The 22,801-nt window shown below is 36.7% G+C and overlaps 1 protein-coding gene across 6 annotated transcripts in view; it reads right to left on the bottom strand.

Moving 5' to 3' along the window:
• Positions 1-22,801, bottom strand: part of FOXP1 (forkhead box P1) — a 684,912-nt gene that overhangs the window by 361,159 nt on the left and 300,952 nt on the right. For 5 of the 6 annotated variants that reach the window (XM_036737503.1, XM_036737504.1, XM_036737498.1 and 2 more), the window contains one exon: positions 11,393-11,453. The gene's annotated coding sequence lies outside the window, so the exon portion shown is untranslated. Of the gene's footprint in view, positions 1-11,392; positions 11,454-17,735; positions 17,812-22,801 lie in introns of those variants that run through there. The other variant, XM_036737500.1, reaches the window with a different exon arrangement.

The following is a 22,801-nucleotide window of genomic DNA, read 5'->3' as shown; positions in this document are numbered from 1 at the left end:
CTTCATGCCTAGAAGGCCATCTTTCCTTACTTCTGCCTCTTGGAACCAATAAATTCCCTTAAGGTTCAACCTGAGTGCCACTTTCCACAAAAATACCTTTCCTAATCCCGTCTGCCCCCCGGAATTATTAGTCCTCATCCCCCATCCCTACTCCAAATTATTTCATATTTATGCAGTACATATCTTAGAATTCCTCTTTTATTTACAATATTAATTCACCCAGTAGAACCTAAGTTCCATAAGTTTATAGGACCTGTTTGAGTTTTGTTAGCAGTGTCTAACTCAATGCTGAGCACAGAAAAGGGGCAAATGTTAACTGAGTTGGACTGAGTTGGGTTGAATTGAGTAAGGTCAAAACACAGAGGATTTTTTGTTTTTCAGTCATTTTCAGTCATATCCAACTCTTCGTGACCAAAGCAAAGGAGATAAGGAGTCCCCTTTCCCCTGCTTTGATGAGGTGCTGTACCAGGTGGTAAGCCTGCAGGCAAGGGCTCCCTCATCTTTTTCATACCTAAACATATTTGTAAATTTCAAAGTTTTCCACAATAAGTTGTGAGCAGATCCAAACTTTTTGGAGAGCAATTTGGAACTGTGCCCGAAGGGCTCCAAAATCGTGCTTTGATCTAGCACTACCATTACTAGGTCTGTATCCCAAAGAGATCCTAGAAAAGGGAAAAGCATCTACATGTACAAAAATATTCATAGCAGCTCTTTTTTTGTGGTGGCAAAAAACTGGAATGGCTGAACAAGTTGTAGTATATGAATGCAATAGAATGATATTGTTCTATAAGAAATGATAAGCAGGTGGATTTCTGAAAAAATTGGAAAGACTTACATGAACTGATGTTGAGTAAAGTGAGCAGAAACAAGAGAACATTGTATACAGTAACAGCAACATTATGCAATGACCAACTTGGATAGACTTATCTCTTCTCAGCAATACAACGATCTAAGACAATTCCAAAAGACTCATGATGGAAAATGCTCTCCACAGCCAGAGAAAGAACTATGGGGTCTGAATGCAGATCAAAACATACTATTTTCTTTTTTTGTTTGTTTTTTCTTGCTCATGGTTCTTCCCTTTTGTTCTGATTCTTCTTTCCCAATATTATTTAATGTGGAAATGTGTTTAATATGATTGTACATGTATAGCCTATATCAGATTGCATGCTGTCTTGGGGACGGGGTTTAGGAGGGAAGGAGGAAAGCCGGAACTCAAAATCTTATAAAAGTAAATGTTGAAAACTAAAAATAAATAAATATTTTTAAAAAAGTTTTCCAGAGTAAACATCAGTGAGGCAGGAGCATCCTGTTCCACTGAGAAAATGCTATCTGAATAAGAGTTTAAAATATGTGCAACACAGTCTGATTTAATTTTCAACTTTTCTGCATCTAATTAATAACAATTGCAATACCATTAGTTTTCATGTTGTACTTTAATTTTGCTAACTGACCATAAAATGAGAAGACAGATGGGAATAAAAGAAAGGAAGAGAATAATCTGATTCTTTCTGGAGTGGGATTTGATTGGTGGTTTAGGTTTTGGATAAGATTTAGCTGGGACAAGTTCTACAACTGTCAGCCCTGAAGAAAATAGATGTATCTGCAAGTAGATAATTAAATTGCACTGTCTTTACAGGCAAGGGCCATGTCTTGAGGTTCGTTTGTTTTGTTTTGTTTTTTCCAATCTTCCAAAGAGCACGTAGGAGGGTGACAAATAGAAATTGATTGTTATTCCAAGTTCTGGAAAATATTCCCTTAAAGTATCTGTCACTGAAAATCCCAGAAATGGGAAACTAAAGCTTTAAAGTTCATTTTTATAACCTCAAAGTTCTAAATATATCCAAATTCTCTCTCTCTCTCTCTCTCTCTCTCTCTCTCTCTCTCTCTCTCTCTCACACACACACACACACACACACACACACACACACACCCTGTTATCAAAAGCGACTAAATTATATACCAGTGAAATCAATGGCTGGCGATGGGAATAATGATGGAATTATGCTTGTGCTCCTAGAATAAAAAAATGCAAATATAAAATTAGAACTAGCCCTCTGTTAAAAGGGCACAGAATTCTTATCATAGATATTGAGAACTAAGTTGGAGAAGTGGGGAAATCCCAAGTGAAAATTCTGATGAGAGAGGAGCAATACTTTGCAATTTAATGCCTTTTAGATGGCACATCTGAAATTTTGTTATTAATGTTAATGCAATATGTTATATCATGTTGCAGTGGGAAATGCAGGCACTAAGTGCCAAAGGATTATTTTAAATGTATCAACTTAATTTGAATACTACTGAACAAGTGAAGTAGTGGCATGTATGTGATATGCTGAAATCACAAAACAGACTTCTTAAAAGAAATTCAAGAGACTGCTTTCCCATCTAAAACTAGAACTTAACCATGTTCCATATCTAGGTAAAGATGTATTCTTTTGGTTTAATTTAGCTATAATTTCATAGGTCCTTATATATTTGGGACAAGGCTCGTAATCTTGAAAAGGATCAGTTGTGTTTCAGAATTTTTGATAAAGTGAAGAGTCTTTGATCTTCTTAGTTAACCTGGGCAGATAGTGAACCCTTCAAAGACTACATATATTAGTGTATTCTAAGAGCTGAGAAGAACAGTGTGGCGAAGGATCAAACTAATACTTTTTTCAGTCTAGAGTCATAGACTAACCACCAAGCCACATTCTTACTGCATGATTAAGAACAAAATACCAGAGTTACATGGGAACATCAATAAATCAGTTCTAGACATTTATTAAAGATGTTTTACAAAGCCACCTGAGTAGAGAATGGTGCTAATGATTCCAAAGTCACAAGTACAATTCCCATATGGTCCAGTTAGCCTCGTTCAGTTCTACATACTCAAGCCTAACCACCACAAGGTTCAACATTTGACAAATAGTATACATTCCAAGTGGTTGAGGGTAGTTGTAGGCAAGACAGTAAGGCAGTGTGAACATATCTGAGTATATCCATCTCCGCTCCTGGAAAAGAAAAACAACTGCTAATATTACACATCCTAATGTGTAATATTCTGAAGGTATATAAAGGAAGCCAGCTAGATAGATAGATAGACATATATATATATATGTATATATATATATAGACACACAAAGATATATGCACATGTGTATATATATGTGTGTATACATAGATGTAGTTATATAAATGGAAAAGAGATTTTTTAAAAAATTAAAATATCAAGTGTAAATCTGAATATGGGTCAAAAGTATAAGATGGGAGTCCTAAAAAGCTTGTCTTGGGTAATATTTGCTAATAAGCAGGACGAAGGAAGAAAGAATAGGCATGCTAACTCCACCGTACCCTACCCGAGTCAGACTGCATTTGAATTATTTCCAGTTCTACATACCACATTATAAGAAGGAAGGTCAAGAGTCACATAAAAAGAAGGTGCTAAGGATAGTGAGAGGATATGAAACAGTAACCACTTGAAGGAACCAGGGGTGTTGAGCTTGGAAAAAGCTTAGAAGAGATGATAACTTGTCCTCAGATATATGAGGAGCTATCACCGGAAAGAAGGCTTGTCAAGTATTTGAAAAGGTGTTACGGAGACTCATTCTGTTTGGCCTCTTAGGACAAAACTCAGAGCAATCGGAGTAAATTGTAGAAGAGTTAAGGAAGGACTTCTTAATAATCAGAGCTGACAAAAAGTGGAATGGGCTTAGTTCACATGAGGGCAAGTTACCCATCTCTGGACGTCTTCAAGAAGAGGCTGAAACGCTGATTGGAGATTTCATAGAAGGAATTCTTGCTTCAAGTAAGAGTTGTTTAATCAACGATGTAGACTATAGTATCTTACAATTGTAAACTCTTAAATAAGAAAGGGATCTTTGGGGTCATACAGTTTAATCCCTACCTGTAGCTGGAACTCAATTCTACCTATAAAATTCCTGACAAATGGTCTTCCAGGGTCTGCTGAATTACAGAGTACAATATAAGCCCTGCCAAGGGCAGAATACAATAGGATCATGATACAGCCCTTTTTCTAATTTAGGGAATTTGTTAAAGTAGCTTGAAATTATGTTAGATATTTTGATTTCTATGTTATATTGATGACTGAAATCAAGGCAGCAATCCATGAAAAGCCACTCAGTTCTTTTGTTAACATTATATTCCAACCTGATACTATCTCATTCATGTTTGGTTGAATTTTTGAACCTAAGTGTGGAGTTTTACATTTATTCCTATTAAACGCCTTCTTATTTTACTCAGTTCTTTGTTCCAGTCTGTCAGAAAACTCTGGAATCCTAATTCTGTCATCCAGCATGTCAGATATTATTCCTAGGTCTGTGTAATTCTGAGTTTTGGTAGGTACCCCACCCATTCTTTGAACCAAGTCATTGCTAAAAATGTAAGAAAATGGCAAGAAGCCAAGTGCTTTGCCTGTTTCCAATGACCATAAATATCCTGAGGAGTTGAAGAATAAACCTAATGGACCACCAAGTCACTATCTGTGAAATACCTCATGAGGAATTAATATCATTATCAAATGTGCCCCTGATCTTTTGTGCAATAATAGAATTTTTAAAAAATATCCATTAATTTTTCCTTGATTACATGTTTTTCTATCACTGGATGGAAGCTTTGCACATTGTCCAGCTCTACACTGCCAGTTGTGTGATGGCTTGCTGCTAAGTGGCATGTGTGCAGAAAGAACCTAGGTTCCAGTGAGTTCCTCTGGAACTATGCCAAGCTTAGTTTCCCAGCACTACTGCCCAGGTGAGCTTTCTGTGTTTGTTCTGCGAAGCTCAGCATGCGTGAAAGAGGGCCTGGCCCTGGTTCACAGTCCCATTAACTAAGCTCAGAGGGTGGCCAGGGAAGGGAGGGCAGATGTAGGGAGCAAAGGGCTTTGATGACTGAATGTTTTGGATCATAGGTGCTCTCTGAACAGTCAGCTTAGTAAGTTAGGGCATGGTGCTAATGAGAGCATGAATGAGTCTGTGTGTCCTATCCCCAGATGGCCATGGGCTGAGCCTTCACCCTCCAGTTGTCTCACTACTGCATGCTGTTGATCACAGGTAAGAGGACCAAGTAAGAGAATCTAGATGGACTGATACAAAGCCATCCCTACTACTTAAAGGGAAAATGTGTACACTACTAACGAAGAATGAGAAGTATGGTGGCTCAGCTGGGAAGCATGGCAGGAAGAGCTAAGCTGATGAAGAAAATTAAGAAGTTTTTGAGAACTTTAGATCAGGTGCTAGAATATTAAGTGGAATTCATCCAACTGTCCACTAATTATTGAAACTAGCAGAACTATTTTTTTTTATAATTTTACATGTAGATAAAATAGTGGAACCACTATAAATTAAATGAGATAAGATCCTCAGTGATAGTTCTAGGTAGGATAGTCGGTGAAAGCCAGATTTAAATCAGTCCCCCTACAGTAGCAGCAGAACCTTCAGTTTAGTCATTTCCACTGCAGTACATGTTTTCTCATATTCTGCTCAAACTAGACAAAAAGTCTTGTGCAAAGTCAACTAATGCTCAACACAGAAAACTCAATTTCATGTAATAAGCCCAAGTCGTGGACAATGTGACCAGAAACCTAACAATCACTCCCAAGCAATGACAACAGACACTGAAAATCAAGACTGGGCCAGCAATCAAACAAAGAGTCCTCCAATTACAGAAACTCTGTTAGTATGGAGAAAGTCTTATAGCATCAAGACAGTATGGATTGAAACCATCAAAAGACAAAATAAAACACTGTCACCAACAAGCAGCTAAAATTGATATAGGACCCTTCTTAGGAAAAAAAAAACTCTTTCCCCAATAACTTTAGCCTGACTTTCACTAATAAAAAAAAAATTACAAGTTCTAAATTAAGAGAAGTCACAAATCTTTTCCTATTCTTATTTCAACATTATTTTTTATGGGTAGTATCTTCTTACGTGTAATGCCTCAAACTCAAAAGGAAAAATAGGTTTTCTTTTAAATTTCATTTGAACAAAGAGGCAAAATTAATTAAATTTATTTCTTGTAAAATTCAGTAGATGAAAATAAGTTAAAAGGGAATTCATATCCACAGCCAAGGAAGAACAGTTAGCAAACTCAAATAATCCTTCTGTTTGCATATCAGTTCTAAAACCTAAATGAATTCTTGTTTACCTTTTGAGTTTCTTCCTTGATTACACATTCAACTTGATTAATTATATGGCAGATTTCACAAGTAGAAAGTCAAGCTTAGGCAACACTTTTAATATGTGAAAATATGGTCTTCCTGCTAAAGACCAAAGATTTCACTTGCTTTCCAAACTGAGGTGTAAAGAGAAGAATAATTTGCAATTACATTAATTGTTCTTCTTCATAACAGAAATCATCGCTGAAATTTATATGTTGAAGACGAAAATAAATAATTTACAAGCATACTATGACTGCTTTGGGACAAGTCAATTCGTTTCCAATTTGCTTGTGAGGATATGGAAATGGAATTGTTCACAGGGGGAAACATTGACTTCCTGGTCAAAGAAAATGCATTTTCCCATATAATTTTTTTGTTACCAGGGACCCCATAAGTGCCAGATCTCAGATCTAGTACCTTTCTCTAGTGTATACAGAAAGGGCAAGTTTACACATATGACTTCAACTGATGGAAGAAAAGTGAAGATATCCAGCATTTTTCCTTTTACCATGAAAACCCTTTTCGTCATATGGTTTGGTATTGCTGATTGTTCACTGTGTAAAATATGGCTACTTTATAATTGCTGCAAATATTTATCTTTACTACCAAATATGCCTTCATGTACATTTCAACAAATGACTTCTGCTTGAAAACACTATTGAGCATATTTCTCTGAAAACCAATATTTTAATTCATTTTTTTTTTGCAACTAACATTCAAGAGAGACAGCTCTTGTTTACAGAGTAACTGAGTTTAGCATTATGGTTAACAATGTTTAACAACAGCTAACTTAAAATGCAAACATTTAAATACTGAAGTTTAACTGTTAGGGTGCCAAGCACAAAGACATCTAAAGCACACAAAAAAGTGCTACTATTATCTTTCTCAAGGCTTGCCTTGCCTATGTGAAGTGAAGTGCTGGCACCCTTCCACGGGGCCCAGGAATCAGTCCCCCTGAGGTTACAAAAAACAAGTTTTAGCAAAATGTCTTATGTGATCACACAACAGAACCTGACGGAAAAAACACACTACTGAGTTCAATGTAAGGATGTACATTGTGACAAAATAACAAACCGACTGGGTCACTTCAGTCAAGTAACCAATCATTTCAGCAAGGAAAAACAAATCATTCAAATAAGCTGTTTCAATGAACTGATTGACCCATTAATCATTTCTCAAAATGCAAAACGGTAGTAGCACATTTTAGACATCACCTAAAATGAACCAACTTTGTATCTTGACTCTACATTTGGGTCTCCATTTTTTACAGATAAACTGTTTTTTTTTTTCATTCATTCTAGGATAATAATGATTCCAACTGTTACAAAGTTATCACTTGGAATAGTCTGGATTAAGGATTGTGCTTTTAAAGTATTTTATTTCCATAAATACTTTTGTTTCAAAAGAACTCCATATTTTAAATGGCTAAAAAGCTTATTTAACACAAAGTCAAATATTTACCTTGCACAAAAATGTAGGCATAGAATGTACATGTAAGTTAATAAAGCTCCTCTAAGTTTATCGACAAAAACACTAAAAGAAAGTGAGAGAATGAGAGACAGAGAGAAAGAACTTAACAGACAACATCATTTAGCAGAATCAGTATATGTTGATTCCATTTTTAAAAGACTTTTAAAAATTTGAAAAGTACAAATCAAAAAGAAGCTCAAAAACATTAAATGTGAAATATGAGAACACAGATAATTTTAATGTTACTCTTTGCATTTTTTCATAGTCTTTACAGGATATCATTAACTTCCAGCATTGTTATGAATATCCTAAAAATTATGAAGTTTGTAAGTTGGATTAGACTTTTAATAATGCAAGCTGCTAAGGAAAAAAAAGAACCACAAAAAACAAAGAAAGAAAGAAAAGAAAAACCATAATAAAATATTGTTGATATCGTTGCCTTAAATCACAAAGCAAAGGCTTCTGCCACACAATTGCACAGATACAGCTACAGACAGAGCCAGGCAGATCTCCCTGATACTCTGCATGACCTTGGGGAAGTTACTTAATATTTGTATGCCTACTTTCCCATTCTGTAAAGTGGGGATAATAATACATGCCAACCACCTCACAGAAAGGCTGTCAAGGAGACACGTTTTATAAAGTGCTCTGATCTCCTTGGAAGAAAATTGTTATATCACTAGCAAGTATGATCACTGTTATTTATGACTATTCAGGCCTTTAAGTCTAAATTTGAAAAATGGCCTCATCTGGTTTTCTGAATTTGGCTGGCAACTTTTGTGAACACAACTAGTTGTTCCCATACCTTTCATAAGTACATTTCGTGGTATCTACACTCACTGCTAATAATTCCCAGATTTCAAATCTAGAGCAATGTATTTTCTGAGAAGTTTCTTGGATCTGAAATCTACTTCTTCTCAAGGTCTGACAGTAAGCTCCAGTTTCTTGACCTTTGATGGATGGCAAAAGCCCTTTTTGCTCAACTCATAAAATACCAACTATTCTGGACTAAGTTTTCTTTTCTTTATGCATTTTCTAAAAATGCCTCTCTTTGGGGTTCTGTTATGAAGATATTCAGGAATATCAGGCATATTTGGGAATAAAGGAATATTCAGGAATAAAGTGTCCTGGGCTTGCACTGCATACAGAATGGCATGAGATGCCAAGGAGCAGGGACTGAGCTGAACATTACATGTCCTTTACTAAACTTGTGTAACAAATACTAACGGAATAAGTTAATGTGTGCTCCGGGAAGTAATTAGACAACTGTCTACATTTCCTGACTCCATAATTCTTACAGCCCTTATTCTACTCAAATTTCATTTATATATGTGTGTGTGAACACACTATGCTCCAAGGAAAACAGAAGTTCCCTGAGGACGTGTCTGGCTTTCACCGGGTCTTGGCCTTCCCTGGTGTACTACAGAGCCTCATACAGAGGAAGAACCCAATAAACTTTTTGTTGAATCAAATTGCCAAAGTTCTTTTCCTCCCCCCCCCAAATTTGGCATTATAGCCTCAACAGCTCTCAATTTTGCCCAGTTATAATTGGTATACTTTTGCACCAAAAATCTGAAGAATCATCACTTGTTACACATATGTCATTTTTCCGGAAAATTTCCATAAGCTACGTAGGAACATCACTTACTACATTTGTCGTTACTGTTGTTGGAACCTATGATTTACATGTGAAGAAACTCCCTCCTCCAATGAAGATTAGTAATTCTTGGGCAACTTACAGTCTTAGTACAGGGGTCCTTAAACTTGGGGTCTATGAATGTGTTTTGCTTTTAAAGTTTTGATTAGTCTATTTCAATATAATTAATATTCTTTTTAATACTATATATTTTGTTTTATACATTAAAAAAAACCAACCTTCTGAGAAGGGATCTGTAGCCTTTATTCAACTACCAAAGAGTTCCATGGGACCAATCAATCAATAAATGAAAGTTAAGAACCCCTGTCTTAAAAGTTTCCTAGGGCATTAGGAGCTTGTGATTTTCCCAGGGTCGAATGGCCAGTATAGGTCAGAGGATGTGTCCTAATTATCCAGGATGCCAAGCTAACTTTCTCCTTTCATTTGGTAGGCTCATAGTAGGACCACTGAAATGAAGTGAGTTAAAAGTGCTACAGATGAAGGTCATATATGAATCTATCAAGTCGTTTACACAACGGTCTATGGATGGGATTGTGTCTATTTAACATGATAAAAGGCCAGCTAGTCAAGTCCCAGAAAAAAATAAAAAGCAATCATTCAAAATAATCATTTGGTGGTGTGCTGATATAACACTGGGCTGACCGCGTGCATTTTTCATTTTCTGATCCATTGTTTGGCACTGCATATTTACCCTAACTTTCACCTGAAATACAGACTAACAACACAGAGTGAATTAAAGACTCCAGTAACTATTGAATGTGATAAATACTGAAATTAAAAGCAGGTAATTCATGTCTTTAGGCCCAAATCAAATGTACTGGAAGGAATGTATACATTGGGCCACACCATTGATATATAAATTGGAGAGAGAGACAGAGACTTCCAAAAAATGCAACAAAAAACAACAGCGAAAACAGAAACAACAGCACCCACCCTGGGGTCTAGGAACAGGTCACAAGGCAATCTGAATACAAAAAAAGCCCAAATGAGAACATTCTCATTAGTTTAGTAAAGTTCTTCCTGCTCATTTCATAAATTCACAAGCATTATGGATGCTTACATTATATGATATGGGCTTTAATTTAATAACACTTACAGAAAATTAAATGACAACGTGGACTGATAGACTAGAAAACAAAGTTTCAATCCATTAGGCAAAAATCTATCATAACAAAAGAGAAAATTAAAAGTCCAAAATCCAAGGGAGTTCAATAAAGCTGGAGAGATAAACCTTAGACACTGAAGTATACTACAGTATTAGTTAGAAGAAGAAGACTCCTGCCCTTCCTAGACAGATACATTTGGCACCAAGTAGCTAACAACATATTGTCCATAGTTGTATTTTAATGAGAATGCATTTTTTTCTCCGAAAGGAGACTCAAGAAAATTAAATTTAGCCCTAATTCATCAAGCTATATTAGTCGCTCTGAAAATTTCTAAATTTAAAATCAAATAATCATTTTACTTTCCAGCAAGGTCAAAAGAACAACCATAATGAGCACTGACATCACAGTGATCTATCTGCCAGTCGCTGTTCAGCGGTTACATCAGTGTTGCTTGTTGCTATGGTGCTTAACTGACTATTAATTTCTGAAAGAAGGTGATTATAAAGCAGCCAGATGAACATCAATTGGATGACACCACTTCAGTACAGACATTGACATGTGTTACTCTTGCAGCAAGTTCGTTTTATGAATCACCACCTTTTGTGATGTTAATAGTCCTTTCTAACTTTAAACCTACAAGAGCCAACAACACAACAACAACAACAAAAAGTTAGCATTCAACTCACATGATAAAAGTGCCATACTGCTTAAAGAGAAAAAATTATTCTGGGAGTCATCTCATGACCAATTCTCCCTCTTGAGGGTTCCAAAATATATGTTATGATTAAAATATGTGTGTGTGTGTGTGTGTGAGAGAGAGAGAGAGAGAGAGAGAGGGTGTGTGTGTGTGTGTGTGTGTGTGTGTGTGTGTCTATGGAGAGAAAAACAATCCAATTAAAATGCTTCCAAAATATAATCTTGCAAGGTACAGCCTTACACACCCACACATATGTATGCATGTGTATTTATAGATTTAAATATATTTTGACTAAATGTATTTACCTTTTTAGGTTACTGTAAAGCAATCTTCAGTTACAGCCACCCCAGAAGGTCACTTCTTACCCTGAAGTCAAAAGAGAACATCACAATGTGAATGTCAGTAGTATTAGCAACAATTCCTGATGCTTTATTGTTAGACAGAGCTTAGAAAGAATAAGCACAGGCAAACCAACAAAGAACTATTATATGTTTAATGGTGAATGACTTACAGGATCAACCAAAAAAACCAATCAAGTCACAAGAAAGTAACTGATCAGTATACCAGTCATTGTTGGGTTCTTCAAGTTCACAAGAAAAACTTTGTTGGAAAAAGCAAAGATGAAACATTCTTATTCTCCCTTAAATATCCATAGTCTTGACATGTATTAATTTATTTTCATGTCGAATTACATATGACTCATAACCCTTTGTTTTTGGAAACCAGACTGCTCCTTGAATGTGTCTAGTTAATGTTTTACAGTCACCCTAATTTCATTAAAGGCCTGTCTTTTTTTTTCTCCCAAAGGGAATCAGTTATTATAGACAAGATGCCTTATGCTATTCTAGCCCTTTCAGAATGAATCAAAACACCACAGTTTTCAATTTTGGTGGTGGGGGGGTGGCGCAGGGTGGAGGAAGGGATTTCCTTTTGAAGTTGTTCACAGAGCATTTTTTAAACTTCACCTAGCACTATTAAGATAAATAAAAATGGTTAATAGCAAATGAAATAAATCCTTATGAAACACAAAGAATAGAACATGTTTTCTTCCCACATATATGACTGCATCTTGTGTACTCTCTTATGCAAAACAGTATGTAATCCTTTAAGAAACATGACAATCTGCCACTTTCTGTCCATGTAATTGGGATCAACATATGGTACAAGGGAAAAGAAAAACATTTGTTTATTAATTTAGATCAAGTTACTAACTCAGATTACTAGCAGGGTTCAAGATTAATTCCACACCAATTGACCAAATGCTCATGTATTTTATTATAAGATGGTGAAATTATAACACCATTTTACTAAAATGTTAATATCCTGTTACACGTAGTTCAGATTAATATTAATGAAGTATCTTTAATTTTATGAAGAATAGTCCAGATCTGGTTTGTCTCTGCTATCTTCCCTCAATGTGGAAAGGAAACTAACATGAGAAAAAATTATATTTTTCTTCATGAGGACTAAAAAGAAAAAAAGGAGGTTCTTTGGTGTGTACTATTTTTGAGAAATTGATCCAAGGCCAATTTTTGACATTTTCACAAGCAAGTGCAGATTCTTGCCATTAAAACTGGAAGGAAAAAAAAATTACCCTCTGAGTGAAATCATAATTTTCATGTTTACTGTAGGAGGAAACTGGAGGGTTTTGCCCTAACAGTTCACCATTTAGGTGGGGGAAAACCCCAGCTTTGTGTCATATATTATTATTTTGCATCCCGTGAAAAGGATTTTTTGCTTTTATATAAAAAAGATTCAAAACAAAAATGAAAATTGTGGTTCTTTTTTGCTGAACTATGTCACTATGATTGCTTTACCCAGTGGTAAAAACTCCCTCATATGGGACTAATGATGATTAGGAAGGAAAACATTAAGGAATGGCTACATTCTGCAGTTTTTCTTTTCTTTTTTTTTTCCATATACAAGGTACAGGGTGGAACCGTAAATTCGTTACTGCCAATAACTTGACAGCTCAGTGGTATTCACAAACAAGTTATAATAAATATCATATACACAAGAAATTTCACCTAAACCTTTCATCAACTCTTAAATTGAACTTTTGGCATATTCTATTAAATGCAAAGCAATAAAGAGCTTTTCTCCACTCCCCTTGCTACTTGAGATGCTATCCTATATATGCACATTAAACTAATTTTCCTGTTTATCTATTAAACTATGTCTATTTTTCACATGTTTGGCAGCCAAACCTGTGGTATTGTGTTTTGCAATGCAGATAAGGTTTGCTATCACACAGAACTGGGAAACAAGTGGACAATATTAAAATTTAATTTTTTAAAAACTGCTGAAAATGCCTACTTTGAATAAGGTTATCTCTAGTATTGCTTGCAAACCTGCAGGACCAATTTCTGTCAGCTACTAGGCCTATTTCCCTTTTTGCCTTTACAGCAAGTAAATAAAAGTAGGGACAAGAACATTGCCTAAACAAAAAACATATTAGTCCCTCCTTAATTGATTTCTCAGTGTGATAGTTATTTGAAAAGTAATCATAAAATATATATTATATGATAAACACCCCTTATTTTATACTGATCTTCAAACAAGATAAGCTTTATTTTTCCCTAAGTTCACCTTGTGAAACTTGATTGTCCTGTGTGAAGTATGTTTTTTTCTTTTTAATTTTGACTTAAGCACTTCAGTATGTGTCCAAATGAAGCCTGTATCTATAGACATGCTAAAATATACCTCAAAATTATCCCCATAATCCCTCTCTCTATTGTATATTCTCAAGAAATTGAGTTGTATGTGCATGTTGGCAAATTAACTTGAAGGATATTTTTGTTAGCATTGCATAGGCAAGATTAATAGTTCACCAGTTGTTTGCTACCACACTAAACTAACCAGTGTGTCAACAAGATAGACAAGAAAATAAAGAAAAAGAGATGGACCCATAAGCCTGCCACGGACAAGACACTTGCCAAAAGAATCTGAAATCTCAGACTAGAAAGAAATAATTCCATTCCATCAATTTTGAAACACAAAACATCAGTTTCAGAATTTGAGTTACAATTTTATTTTTATAAACTTGCTTTTCTCTCAGTACTGAACACTGAACATTTTCCATTTCAAATATTGACTTGGTTGCTTTACTGGCAGCGCTAAAATATCAGAACTGAATTAAAATGATCATTAAGAGCTTTTAGTAAAAGAGAAACAATAAAAGAAATAATAAAGATTAATTTTTTCCAATCCACCTGTCTTGTCAGTGTTCTTCGAAAATGCAGCTGTGTGGAGCTAAAGTTATCTTCCTAAGGTATATGTAGAACCTATAGAGGATTACATGCCATCTTGCGGAGGGGGGAGGGGGAGGAGATAGAGGGAGAGAAAATTTGGAACTTAAAAACTTGTGGAACTGAGTGTGTTGTAAACTAAAAACAAAAATAAATTAAAAAAATAAAGTTATCTTCATATAGGATAAGAAGTTTTACTCTATTTTTATTATTATTTTAAAACAAGAGGAAGGGGCATGATGGCATCAACTTCTAAGATTTTATTTTATTCTAGGCAATAGTCCAGAAGTCTTTTCAGCATCTTGCAATATTCTTCACCTAAGGTAATACTATGGACAATAGTGCTGACATACCAAACCTCTTTCTTCAAACCCTAGACTATCAGCTGGAGGCAAGAGGGCACCAGTCTGGGCTGGCATGTCACTGTGTGCATGGAAATACAGCTCCCATTACCCCAAGAAAATTCACAACAGATAGCCAACTTACTATTGCTATCATGTTAACAACTATTTTTTCAAATAATCATTTTGAAATTATTTTAAGCTGTGTATTACTCAAAAGGCTTTGCCAACTATCTGGAATGAGGCACAGGTAAACATGGAAGGCAGTGATCTCTATTACATAAGGAAAGATGGACACCCCATTTACTACTGCTCTGATTAAAATAACACCAACTTTCACTTCTATTGTGTGAACAAATCTAACAACAGAACCAGGGTTGCTTGACTGCATTTATGTAGTTGTAAGTCTACATCTCAACAAGTGATCTGAATGAAGATAAATAGATTTCAAACTTTTGCCAACTTCATGTTTAATTCGGGATTTAAACCCTTATTATAACTCTTATCCTTTTCAGGGATGGGCTACTTATTCCCTCAGAAGACCTATGTGGCTCCTCCAGATGTCCTGTAGCATACAATGATTTTCCTTTAAGAACACCAAGAAGGGAGGACCACAATAAGCTAACTTTCAAGGACTAGGGTCTCTTTAAATAGGACCTATGCTTTAGTTAACATCAATCTTAAACAGTTTTGTGGATTTCACTTTTCTTGTTTTTCAAAGATTTTATTTTATAAGATAAAGAACATTTAACAATTTACTATGCATACTGAGAAGTTGTAACCCCAGGTCAGATCTTAGCTCCCAGCACTCAGACAAGAAACTCTACTTCATCTACCTCCTCCCCAAGAAAAACCCCAGACAAGCCCCAAAGGGTTCTAAGAATAATACCTCCACCTCACTTCCCACCCCCAGTAATTCACTAAGGTGAGCTTTCCTGATAAAGACATCTAGGTCCTCTCAGCTAGTTCTAGGGCTCATATTTGTGCAAGGTGGCAACCTGACAGGCTTTAGACAAGATGTAGGCTTGGGGGGGAGGTGTGTGTGACAAATGCCCCACTTTGCCCCAAGTGTTTATCTCAGCCATCAGAGAGGCACCTACTTCTTTTGATACATCTGCTCCGATTTCCCTCTCCCTCCACTCAGGTCAGCTCACATTCAGATTGCCTTTCCTTGCCCTTGGGACCTCCCCCAAATCAGACGCTGCCCGTAAAGAGCACCAAATCCTGGATCACCTAAATAAAATCAGTCTCGTGTGATGCAGCCGCCCGCAACAGCCTAACCATTTTCACATGAAAAGCCTCCAATCTGGCAGGGAACCAGCCACTCCAAGTGTGCCCATCTTGTTTGGAAAACCGACTTTCTCTTACCTTACAAAGAAGTAAAAGCCCTGGTCATGGTCATGTGGAAATATTTTATAGGTATCCTTTAACAGTCTTTAAATGTTGAAACCTAAAAACAATATTTGCTGTTTTACCTTTGAAGCTTTAACAAAAGCTTTGTTTTAGCTTTTACCTCAGTGTGCAATAAGAGTTAATAATCAAATCCGTCCCAACCCCCACAGATGTTAAACAAAAAGATAAAAGAAATGCAAATAGCTATTGTCATGGAAAGTTAAAGTACCTGTCTGTATTTTTAAGTGAAAACTATTATCTCTATCAATCAAAATTTAAGAATACAATAGAGCTAATCACAGAAGGTGCTTTGACTGAGTTACTTTTCCCCATAAAAAGTATTTTTCCCCCTTAAAAAATCAGGAATAAAAGCAATATACTTACAATTAGCTATGGTATTTGTAATTTTGTTATTAAGAACCTTCAGCAAGCTCATTGTTAATCAGTGCTTCTAAGTCTGGAGGCTGATTCGCACCCAAGAAGACCCAAAGTCCCTACATATTTTCAGAAGGTTGCTGAAATTTTATTTAAATTCTCACACTTTCCAACATGTGGTGGAACAGCACACTCTTCTGTTGAGATGAGTTACTCAAAAGGAGGAAAGAGTTAATTGGGAACTAAAACTCTTTCTTGTATGCCCTGGGTCCCCTATCCAAAGCATTTCCAACATAATCTGTTCTTTACACATTTTGCTGGGAAGCTTTGCCCTTTCTATTTGGGGGTGTTTAAAAATATTTTATCATATTTCCCTAGAGAAGGAAAAAAGGTTTTTACAACTCTCCCAATTATAGCAGTACAGAGGCTAAAGGTACACTGCAAGGATTTCCAAGAAACTGGGGTGGGGGGATCCTCAATTTTTAAAGATTATTAGAAACTAAATATTGTGGTTTCTGGGCATAGCAAAGGAACAAGAAGACTGCAATAACCTACAACATAACGCAAATAACTCCAGATTAAAATTCCTATAGTAAACACTTAACCTAGGATGCCATTATGCACACACACACACACACACACACACACACACACACACACACACACACACGACTCTCCTCTTGGATGGATGTCTCCCACACAGAGGCAGTAGGACTATCTTTTTCTTCCCCCCCTGAAAGATCAGGTTTCCCACTCTATAGTCCTGGTACTCTGTGCATCATGGCTAACATCTCTAGTGTGCTATTAATATCAATGAAGAGACGATTCAATTTCCACATCAGAAAAACCTTCCTATTACAGCACAGCCGTTCTGGTGAGGACCCCAGCGAGGGAGACAATAAAGACCAGAGTTTCTTGCTGCTGCTTTTACAGTTCTGTCTTGAATACTGTTTGAAAGCTTTTAGCAAACAATGGAAGCATTATCTGCAGGATAGTCACAAAACAGGATTTGTTAGTACGAAGAATAATAAAGCTGCTCTCATATTTTTAAAGAGGCTATCGTCTGCACTTCCGAATTTCGCTATATATTCTAAGGCAACACCCTTCAGAAGCACCTGTACTTGAATCGGTGCTCCAAGTCAGCACAACCACCCCTTCCCCTCCCCCAAATGGACCTGGAGGGCTGGATGGAGGGATCTAAGCACTTAGAGACAGGAAAATCTTTTGTTTTAAAACTGGTGCATTTCTAAAACGAAATGAAAGTAGCCGACTCTGCTCTAGCACCAACTTACCCATTAATGGTGAGAGGCGAACCGAGTTGTAGGCTAATTTGCACCCAACTGTAGAAAGTTGAGAGTTGGAAACACAGTCGGGCTCTCCCCGCTCGCTGGGCTCCCTACACTGGCGGCAGGGTAAGGAAGGACTGAAGGTATGTGGTCTAAACACAACAAAAGCCACTGCCTTACTCGAGATTAAATATGCAGGAAGAGGCCCCCTTTGCATAAACACAAACACTCAGCAAATGAGTAACTGGCTGTGATGGGACGCCCGCTGAGCAATCTACCTGTCCGAGGCTCCCCCAAGTCGGGGAGCCTCCTCCAAGGCACAGGAAATAAAGGGTGAGACAGTTAAATGTTGGGTTGCTATAATAACAATTAAAATGAATTGTACTCATTAGCAATTAAGACTTTCACTAACAGAAATGAAGGTAGTTCTCTAGTCACTCTAATCCAAAAAGAAGAAGAAATTAACACGCTACAATGTTATTGGGGTTTCCTAGGGATACAATTATATCTCAGGGTCTTTCCTTAAAAACAAACAAACAAAAAAAAAAACAAAAAAAAAAAACCCCAAACAACCCACTATCCAAAGACAACAGTTCAGTTACTGTTCAGTTACCTGTCCAAGGCAGGGAAACCCCTTCCTTTTCTCAAAAGTATCCATTACAAACCACTGCCAGTTTTTCTCATCTCTATATTTTTAATCCAATTTGGGAAAGCATAAACAAAAGGCTACTTTAGAAATCCTCAAATTCATTAATCATTTCAGGGAAATGGTCTAAGAAGTTTTATTTGTCTTCTAAAATATATCCCAAAAGGTCTCCTCCCAAATGTCATGAAATATCACCCAACCATAACCATCCATTTCAACAGGCTATTGGAGATGATATTTTTTTCCCCTCAATAGCCTTAACCACTTATTATTTCCATTTCATAATGTAACTACAATCAACAACTATGCCAGGCCTGAATAGGATCTATCTGTAGGATTAAAAACAAGCAAAAACAACCTGAGGGTAACTGGAATCCATTTGTCTCCCTAGTGCATCAAATCACACTGATGGCTTACTGCCTTTCTGAACCTACACTTTAAATCTTAGTAATAGTTATTTAGTAACTTTAGGAATTAAGTAATTAATACTGAAATATAAATAAGATGATCCTCAGCTTTTTTAGGATTTTGTAAAGCAGAAGATGTTAACCTTTTTCTGTGTCATGGTCCCCACTGGCAGTGCCTGAGAAAGCCTATGACCCCTTCTTAGAATAATATTTCTAAACACATAAAATTAAATATGTGGGATTAAAAAGGAAACTAATTATTTTGAAATATAGTTATCAAAATATTTTAAAAGCAAGTTCACAAACTGCCAGGTAAGAACTCTTGCTGGACAGTGTAGTGATAGTAGTGAGGGTAGTGCTGCTTTAGAGGGTCTGCTTTAATTTTGGGGCTTAGAAGCTGAATCATAGATTCCATATACTTAGAAACAATTCATCACAGGTGGCCTGGTCCAGGTGTTTTCAAACACTGTGTCACTATTTCAACATGTTATTAATATTATTAGGCTAACCCATTTAATTACCCTGTTTTGAATTCCTGCAGAGTAGAGTAGATTACATTTTTTTCTTCACTAAAAGGGGAAAAAGAATCATGGAAAATGATAAACTGGAAGGTGGGGAAGAGAAGGAAAGGAAAGTAAACTGAGTCTGAAAGGCCCAAATGGATCCAAATAAATTATCTACAAGAATTTAGAATTCTTAGAGTGCTCACTATTTTTGCCTGGAAATGACCTTCTAAATAAGGTGTTAGACAAGATGATTCCCTAGATTATGGTGATCTAACCTTGATGCAAATAAACCATAGAACAAAATTTAATCAGTATATCACTGTGAAAAAGCCTCTGTCCATCCCAATGGAGCTTCTAATGACTGTTTTGGCAGTTCTGGCTGGTAGTTATGCCTCCCAGCTCATATATATCTCATACTGGTTGAGCAAGCTAATGGAACTGCTGTTAGTGGAATCCAATATTAATGCCCTGTATCGTGCAAAACTGGATGCAACAGAATATATTATACAATTATAGGTAGTATCTAATTCCATAGGTATAAGATACTGTACTCTAAATTAATATTTTAATAAGGAAAGTGAAATAAATACTACATTACAGGTAAGATATCTATGCATTTGCATTGTGTATCTGCCAGGCTTCTTGCTGAAAGCGCACGGGGGATGGAGCTCACCGAACAGACACAGGACTCTTGACAAAAATCTGGAGGCAAGATTTAGATGCTGAATGACACATACGGATGCACAGAGTCAGAGATGTCATCTTCACGCGAGCTCCATTTGCTGTGAGTTTGAGAGCAAAATGAGGCAAAAAAAAGGAGGGGGAGAGTGGAATGAGACCTCCAGAAAATAAACAGGGTGTACAGTTTCAAAGGCTACAGACACAGACATTTCATTGTTCAAGCCAATTATCAGTGGAAAATAATAACAACAGATGGATTCAGAGTCACTGACTTTTCATATGCACTGCATCGCTACAGAACAGATGATGAAATACGAGAGCTAGCTCCAAAAGGCAAAACATCTTTCAGTAAAAGAACTCTCTACTCCAGATGGGGACCTTCGAAGGCAGCTGATTATCTTATAATGTTGTAAGATAGACTTACTCAAACACTGCAAGAACTGATCAGATAGGATGAGCACAATGGGAGCATTATTGGGAGGATTCGCTTTTGACCGGTGGCAAAACCAGCCAGGGATTGCAATAAGGTTAGGGCTGCGAGTTTCCTGTTTTCTCATTAAGTACTGCTGGTTCCAAATAAAACTTGAAACTCATGCCCAAAAAGAGCACAAATGTCTCTCAAGGAAGATGCATGTGTGCCCATCACTGGTTTGTGTGATGAAAAAAAAGAAGCCTGGACTGTAAAAAGGACATTTGCAATTATTCTGACGCATTCCAGTATAATTTAGAAAAAATACACAGAGCTTTAAAGCAACCTCCTATAAAAAGCTCTCATGAATATACAGCTCTTTCAGCTAAGTCAGAGAAACCTTTTAAAAATACCTCTCCCCTTTGATGGAAAACAAAGAATAATTTACTGGCAGTAGGAAATAAGTGTAAATTTTAGTGGTATGGGTGATAAGCACTTCCAACAAATGTCAAAGAAACTTGCAGCTAAAAACCATCTACCTATCATGGTTGTCTACCACTCAGCCTAAATACCACGAAGTATGTATTTTTGATAACATGCAACAGGTAAACCACAATCTCAGGACCTACAATAAGTAATGGAAAAAGTTAGCTCATTATTACATGGATAAGACTCTTTACCACTGGAATAATAACGCCAGCCTCCTTCTAACTCCACAGACCATTCTGAAAGTTCAAAGTGTTACTTAAAAAATATGGTTTTAATCTGTTTATTGAGGAAAAAAAATCTAATCCTGCTACTATTTACTAACATATTTAACATTTAAAAAATATTTGTATGAACACACTGTTGACTTCACAAGTTTACAAAAACGTAAGGACTTTTTTTTTTAAGCAAGGCTTTTCTTTTAATGTACGTTGTCAAAAGTAAATCCATAGCAGAACACCCAAGCACAGAGAAAAATGTTGCCAAGGGCAAAATTCTGCAACTGCTTTAAGAAGCAAACAATAACACCAAAGATGTGTAATGCAACCATCTGGCTATACTCATGCTATCTCAATCCCCAAACTTTATCCCCCACCCCCTTAACCAGCCCACACCAATGCCACAAAACCAAATGGCACCACTTATGTTTCCTGCCCAATACATTTACACCATGTATTTAGAATGCAAATGTATTTTACATATTAATTTTTAAAAAATTTTTCCTTTTTAGTTGGTACTTTTGATTTTTGGTTTTTTGTTATTTTTTTGATGGGAGGAGACTACCAGGCTCTTATTGTTGAATCACGACCAGGAATTCCTTGGAAAACCATTCCAATTCTCACTGTAATGAAACTATTTGGATGTTGCTGTATTGTGACAGGCCATTCTCTCTCTCTCATCCTTCTTTTGTTTTGGGCTCCAGTGTGGCTAGTGCCAGTCACTCAATCAACAAGCTTTTGTTCAGGAAGCACTTCCTGTGGTGCCCAGCCTCTGCGCTGAGCTTGAGGGGTACAAAGAAAGGGGAAAACACGGTCCCTCTGCCCTCAAGTAGTTTACAGTTTAAAGGCAGAGATAACATGCAAACAACTCTTGACATCCAAGACATAGAAAATATAAATGAAAGGTAATATCAAAGAAAATCTCAGGGGGGGAAGGGAATCTTAAAATTATTTTGATGAAACTTTAATGTATTTTGTTATTCAGTTGTTTTTTTTTTAATTTCACTTGAAATTTGACAACCCTGATTTTCAGCAGCCACTTTTCAAGGACTATAATCTGGCTAGATGGCTGCAATATTTACAGCAATGTTCTCCTGCATGGGTGGCAAAGGCTGAAAAATTAAGCCAGAAACTCCCCACTAAAATTTCTTCATACTTCATTGTTTCAAAGAGTCAGAAGCCTATTTTTTCTTACTGCTAGCAAACAGGGTGCCTGTCAGAATGCAGCACTGAACAGGAGTATAGGATGGATTTAAGTCAGGGAAAAACTGCTTCAGCAGACTGACACTTCCCCCACGCGGCTCCCCCTGGATCAAAGCTACAAGCTTGGCATTAACCAGGATGTTCTTCCAAAGATGCAACTGTACTAAAAATTACTAGAAAAATTGAACCTTCAAGAGGAAGCTCTCCTTGGTTTTAGATATTTATGGAATGGTGTGTTGAAAACCAGTTGCTCGAGGCAAGGCAGTGGTCTCCCAGTCAAAATCAGTTTTGCACCATGAGCATCATCTAATCAGCTTCTCTGTTATCCCGGTGGCATTACTTGTCCATTTCCCATCTAGCACTCTCCATGTTCTGGGATGAGGTCTTCCTTGCCAGGTTTCACTGGGATCAGCCAGAGGGAGGCTGCCTTTTGGCTCACTTACTGGATGTACTGCGCAGGGACCACAGAAGTCCCCGGTTTGAGACTGCAGTGGTAATCCGTAGGACACACACAGT

The sequence above is a fragment of the Trichosurus vulpecula genome, chromosome 9, assembly GCF_011100635.1.
Source record: "Trichosurus vulpecula isolate mTriVul1 chromosome 9, mTriVul1.pri, whole genome shotgun sequence".
Taxonomy (NCBI): domain Eukaryota; kingdom Metazoa; phylum Chordata; class Mammalia; order Diprotodontia; family Phalangeridae; genus Trichosurus; species Trichosurus vulpecula.
Note: the sequence above shows the minus strand (reverse complement) of the source record. Positions and strands in the feature narration are given on the sequence as shown.